We start from the raw sequence: 5,562 nt of genomic DNA, 5'->3' as shown, positions 1-5,562 counted from the left end.
TGTTGGGGAGTAAATCATTTACACATGTAAACTTACGTAGGCCGGAAATGCTTCACCAAATTTGCAGGGCTGAAAATTTTTATGATTTGCCTCTGTGTAAGAAAATCGCTACTTACTCTGGAACACATGTAAACATAGATAATCTTCCCTGCAAGTTCCAGTAGAGTTCGTCTGTTTTTCAGTACTGGTTTGTGTTATATGATTTAAAACTAATGTAGTGGAATTAAATGAATGGACAGATCAGCTGCAGACGTGATGCTGGTGTGCACTGCAACCCTGAAGCACATTGGCTGTCTCGTATCGAAGGCTGCGTGCAAGGTAAGACGAGTCATTTGAAGGCTGTAGTATATCGAGTGTCCTCCTTTAAACAAATCTCGTTTAAACGAAACGGTCTTCGTAGGACAAACGGAAACGGAACTTATCATGGTTGCTATGACAGCACGCCACTCTTTAACAACCGCGAGCGCTTTGAGTGAGAAGGGTACAAAGTCCCTCTGGAAGGGAATGTATTAGGTACATTTTATGAGAGTTATAAAGATGTAAAGAGAAAAGAAAATAGATTTTACAGGTGTAATTTTAGTCTAATACTTTATTTTAATTATATATTATAATAGTACATATTGGGCTATATACTCTGCACCACTGAGGTACTTCAATTTTGGAATTAACATAACTTCCGTTTGAACATCATAGCCTATTTACGGGCAATTTGGCTTTTTTTTTTACATTTCCGTTGAAGCAAAGAATTTTGGGTTGTGAGTGCCCACGAAGGTATACACCTCATGCATCATCCGAATTCCCGAGAAAGAAGGCTGCATTTGAAGTGTCCTACTTGCTTTTCTGAAACAAGACAGGCTCGATGACGTATGCGGCCGACCAACGCGACCTCCGGAGGACGCAACCTTCCAAATGAGACACAGCCATTGATAGTTATGCCTTTTATGAGACTTGTGTATCTGCAGAACACAAACGGTCTTTTCCAATCAGTGGACGTTTTCAAACCATTGAGATTTCCTACTTTCATTGGATAGTTTAGAAAAGCCCATCCTGGTTTGGAAACGCCCAAAAAAGTACATGTCTTGGCTTGTGTTGCTGTTTCTGCAAACCAGAGGGCGCAATTGCACCATAAGCTCAACAGTCTCTGCATAAGTTCCTCACCTTTTGTACTGTACAAATGAGTGCATTTTGATTGATTGTGAAGATCAGTAATAGGTATTGAAAATTGTTACAATTCTTGTTTGAATGCAGCTTAATTTAGTTATAGAGATACTTAAAAGCTAAAGGCCATACAGACTTAGAAAATATAATTTGTTTATGGGTGCCTGAAAATATGATCTCCCAGTGTGAACTCTCCACAAAGATCTAATGTGACAGATTTTGTGTTCACTTTAGTTATTTCCTTCTTTCAAATCATGTCTGCTCAAGAAAATAAGGTTTAAAGGGATAGCTCACTCAAAAAATGGATTCTCTCATCATTTACTCTCATTCTATCCCAGATGTGTATGACTTTCTTTCTTCTGCATAATAGAAACAAAGATTTTTAGAAGAATATCTCAGCATTGTTGGTCCATACAATGCAAGTGAATGGTGTGTAATCAAGCTTGAAATCATGATCACCAAGGAGACTGCTGGTTTATAGTGAAATATAGTTACATATTGGTCTGTTCTCACCCAAAAATTATTAGAATGCTTCAGAAGACATGGATTTAACCACTGGAGTCGTATGGATTACTTTTTTGCTGCCTTGATGTGCTTTTTGGACCTTCAAAGTTTTGGTCACCATTCACTTGCATTTTATGGACATACAGAGCTGAAAAATTCTTCTAAAAATCTTTATGTTCAGCAGAAGAAAGAAAGTCATACACATCTGGGATGGCATGAGGGTGTAAATGGATAAGTAAATGATGAGAGAATTTAAATTTTTGGGTGAACTATCCCTTTAAGCTTTTTTTGACATAAGATCATCTTTGGAGTTTAATTCCTTAGCTCTAACAACGGGGCCGGATATAGGCATGGGCAAGGAGGAGCAATGCCCCCCCAAATGCCGTGACTGCCCCCCCAAACATGATGGCATGCAAAGATCCCAAATTTTAAAAATATTTCAAGAAAAATGGTCAGAGTGAGCGCTCTCAGCTCTCTATCCCTCATTCAAAGTAGCTACTGATTGGTAGATGCATAGGGAGGGCGTGGCCGCTTCACCGGCTTGTGGTGAACCTGCTGAGCTTCACGTCTCAGTCAGTCACTGCAGAGCGGTGCAGGCAGACACACTGTCGTCAGCTGAGCTCAGCCCCTGTTTTGAGTTTCCTTTGCCGTCAGTCACTGAAATTATTTGGTTACTCTTTCTGTAAGCGTGTTCTCATTCCCTCCATATCTCTCTATCGCTTTCTCTTGTAATTTGCACCGAGTGACGAGTCGAGTATGCGCCGATTTCTGGTTGCTAAAGCTAGCACTGGCAGCAGCAACGAGGCTGCTAGGGCATTAGCTGCAGCAGAGACGACTCCCCCGTCGTTCCCAGCCCATCCGTGGCTGTTGCGGATGAATACAACATAGGCTTAAACACTGAAGCACCGTCACAACCCATAGCTCTGGTTTTCCCCAAACGTAATTTTGGCAAGAGCTCCCGCTCATTCTGCCCAGGTTGGTATCGTGGGAGACCATGGCTCGAATATTCAGCAAAGCTTGATGCGTGCTTTTGTTTCCCATGTCAGAAATTTGGGGGGAACAATGATAGGGATTTGGTTTTCACAAAACAAGGATTTACTAATTGGAAAACTGCATTGGAAAAGGACAAGGGATTCTCAAAGCACGCATCAAGTCAATGCCACATAAAAAATGCAAAAGCCTGGTCTGAAATGTCCCAAAGAGAGGCCACAGGGGAGACCATTTGTAATTTAATAGGGCCCACACAAATGGAAAAAAATAGGTATTATATTAAAACACTTGGAGAAATAGTTCAGTTCCTAGCAGTAAATGAACTTCCACTTCGTGGCAGTGTGGAAAGTTCAAATGATGATGATTTCTCTGCAGGACTGTTCTTAAAAATGGTTGACTACACACTGGCAAAGGACCCCAAATTTAATGAAATTAACAAACACATCCCACCAAATGCAAAATACACCTCTCACAACATACAAAATGAAATTATTGAAACACTGGCCAAAATGGTATTAAATCAGATAAAAGGTAATTATGACAAAGCAGATTATGCTGGGTTTTGCATCAAAAGTGACGGAACGAGGGACAGATGTAATGTGGAGAATCTGTCAATCATGGTTAGATTTGTCTGTAAAGGCATTCCAGAGGAACACCTGATTGGCCTGCTTGACCTCAGTCAGTTAAATGCTGAATTTATTACCACACAAATTCTTGAGCATCTTTCTGACTCAGGCTATAGTGCAGCTGAAATTATCAGTCAGTGCTATGATGGAGCTTCTGTCATGAGTGGGGTCAGGGGTGGGGTTCAGGCCTTATTGCAAAAGAAGGTAGGGAAGGATATTCCTTATATCCACTGCTATAACCACCAGCTGCACTTGGCCGTGGTCCATGCAATGCAAGGAGAGCCGTGTGCAAAAATCTTTTTGATCTATCAGGATCACTGCACTCTTTTTTCACCGTCATTATGTGTCACAGAACTATAATGTTCCCTCCCTTAAACGACTGTTGGAGATCAGGTGGACAAGCCACCATGATGTGACCAAGTGTCTTGTGGAGAATCAGGATGCTATTCTGAGTATCCTGTCAGAGGTTACAGAGGACAGAGCCACTGCTGTTGATATCTGTACAGAGGCATCAGGGCTGTTGATGATGTTAAGGAGGCATCATTTCTTTGAAATAGGAAAATTCCTCCTCAAAGTTCTGGGTTCCTTGAAGTCTGCAAATGCTATGCTGCAGGCTCATTCTGTTGACCGGTGCTGTGCTTCAGAAGTAGTCAGTGCATCTCTGCAGGCTCTGAAGCAGATGAGAGATGAGGAGAGTGAGACATTAACCAGCATGCCTGCACCAGCTGCTAAAAGATAAAGAACAATGAGCTCACTGCTCGTAGGTAGCGTTGTTACGTCCACTGTAGGCCATGCAGAAGACTCCATGACTCCTAGCCAGGCTCTGAAGAGAGCTCTTCTCAACATTTTGGACATCGCCATTGTAGAGATGGAGACAAGATTCTCCAAAAGCAATCTGGATCTCATGAAAGCAGTTAATTGCCTTCAACCACAATCTCCCTCTTTTCTGGATGTTGCCATGTTAAGTCCTCTGCAAAAAATGGCAAAAAGTGACAGTGACAAACTTTCCAATGAGATTCTTGTCGCAAAAATAATGTTGGAAAAAGAATTCAAAAAGACTAATGATGATGAGAACGTAGAGTTTGTAGACCTCTCCACCATTTGCACATATCTACACAGGTATAAGAATGCCTTTCATCAGCTCCATCGCATGTATGTGACCTCACTTGTGATTGGAATATCATCTGCATCATGCGAGAGCTCTTTCTCCACTTTGTCTCGTGTTCTTACCCCCTTCCGCCGCACTATGCTACATGAGAGAAAAAGAAATTTAGTTATTCTGGCTCACGAGAAGGCTATAACAACAGGTCTAGGTATGGACGCATTTGTTAGGACTTTTGCACAGAAAAGCAGACGACTGATGCTATAATGACTGATATAAGCCATGCTGTGTACAGAGCTAAAGAAATGAAAACAAAAAAAACCCAAAAAAGAAATAAAAAAGATTGAAATAAATAACGAAAGGACAGACAAGACAGACAGGAAGACAAACAGACAGACAGACAGACAGATAAAAAAAATAAATAAAAAAAAAAGATAAATGCAGCCTCAACAGGGCACAAGCCAGTGTCCTATTTGTGCCGGTCCCAAGCCCGGGTAAATGCAGAGGGTAGTGTCAGGAAGGGCATCCAACATAAAACCTATAAGACAAATCAAATGGATCAAAGGAGCTGATAGATTAGAGCTGGGCGATATAGGATTTTTTCATTTCACAATATATTTTTTTCATTTCTGGCCATATCGATATATATCACAATATAAATCAAATCACTATATTTGTCAAATTTAAATGTTCCGTTAAATGACTTGCCCCCCCTGATATTCTACCTGCACCCCCTAGTGGGGCTGGCTGAATCCGGCCCTGTCTAACAACTATTGAAAATGCACAGAATTAAGTATGCATACAGAAATTTCCATCACATAAAAATGCACACATAATTTTTGTTTTATCAGGTCAAAACTATTTAATGACAACTAAATAGTACAACAAACATCACAAAAAAGTGGCTCTAAATTCCAAAACAATCATTTAAGACAACAAATGAGAAATAAACAAATAAAAAATAAAACAATACCTCGAAATCCAGTCAACGTTTCACAGTGCTTGTAACAAATATGTGTGGAAGCATGCAACTACACATAAAATCATCAAAATCACATTCTATTTACTTTTTTCGTGACTGAAGAGAATCTATATCAAGACTCAATGACTGATGGAGTGAAAAAACAAGTAAATGTCTGTGGAATGCTGAGAAAATCAGTCTTTTAGGTCAAAGGTTCTCAA

General features: G+C 40.4%; 1 long non-coding RNA gene across 1 annotated transcript; it reads right to left on the bottom strand.

Annotated features, from left to right (window-relative positions):
• Positions 1-3,617: 3,617 nt before the first annotated feature.
• Positions 3,618-5,087, bottom strand: LOC127638559 (uncharacterized). The gene is made up of 3 exons (XR_007969874.1): positions 4,445-5,087; positions 4,034-4,248; positions 3,618-3,948 (listed from the first exon to the last, which is right to left on the bottom strand). It is a non-coding gene; the product is annotated as an uncharacterized LOC127638559 (long non-coding RNA).
• Positions 5,088-5,562: the final 475 nt, after the last annotated feature.

This window comes from Xyrauchen texanus, chromosome 46 (assembly GCF_025860055.1).
Source record: "Xyrauchen texanus isolate HMW12.3.18 chromosome 46, RBS_HiC_50CHRs, whole genome shotgun sequence".
Lineage (NCBI taxonomy): Eukaryota > Metazoa > Chordata > Actinopteri > Cypriniformes > Catostomidae > Xyrauchen > Xyrauchen texanus.
This window is presented reverse-complemented; position numbering and strand designations above follow the sequence as displayed.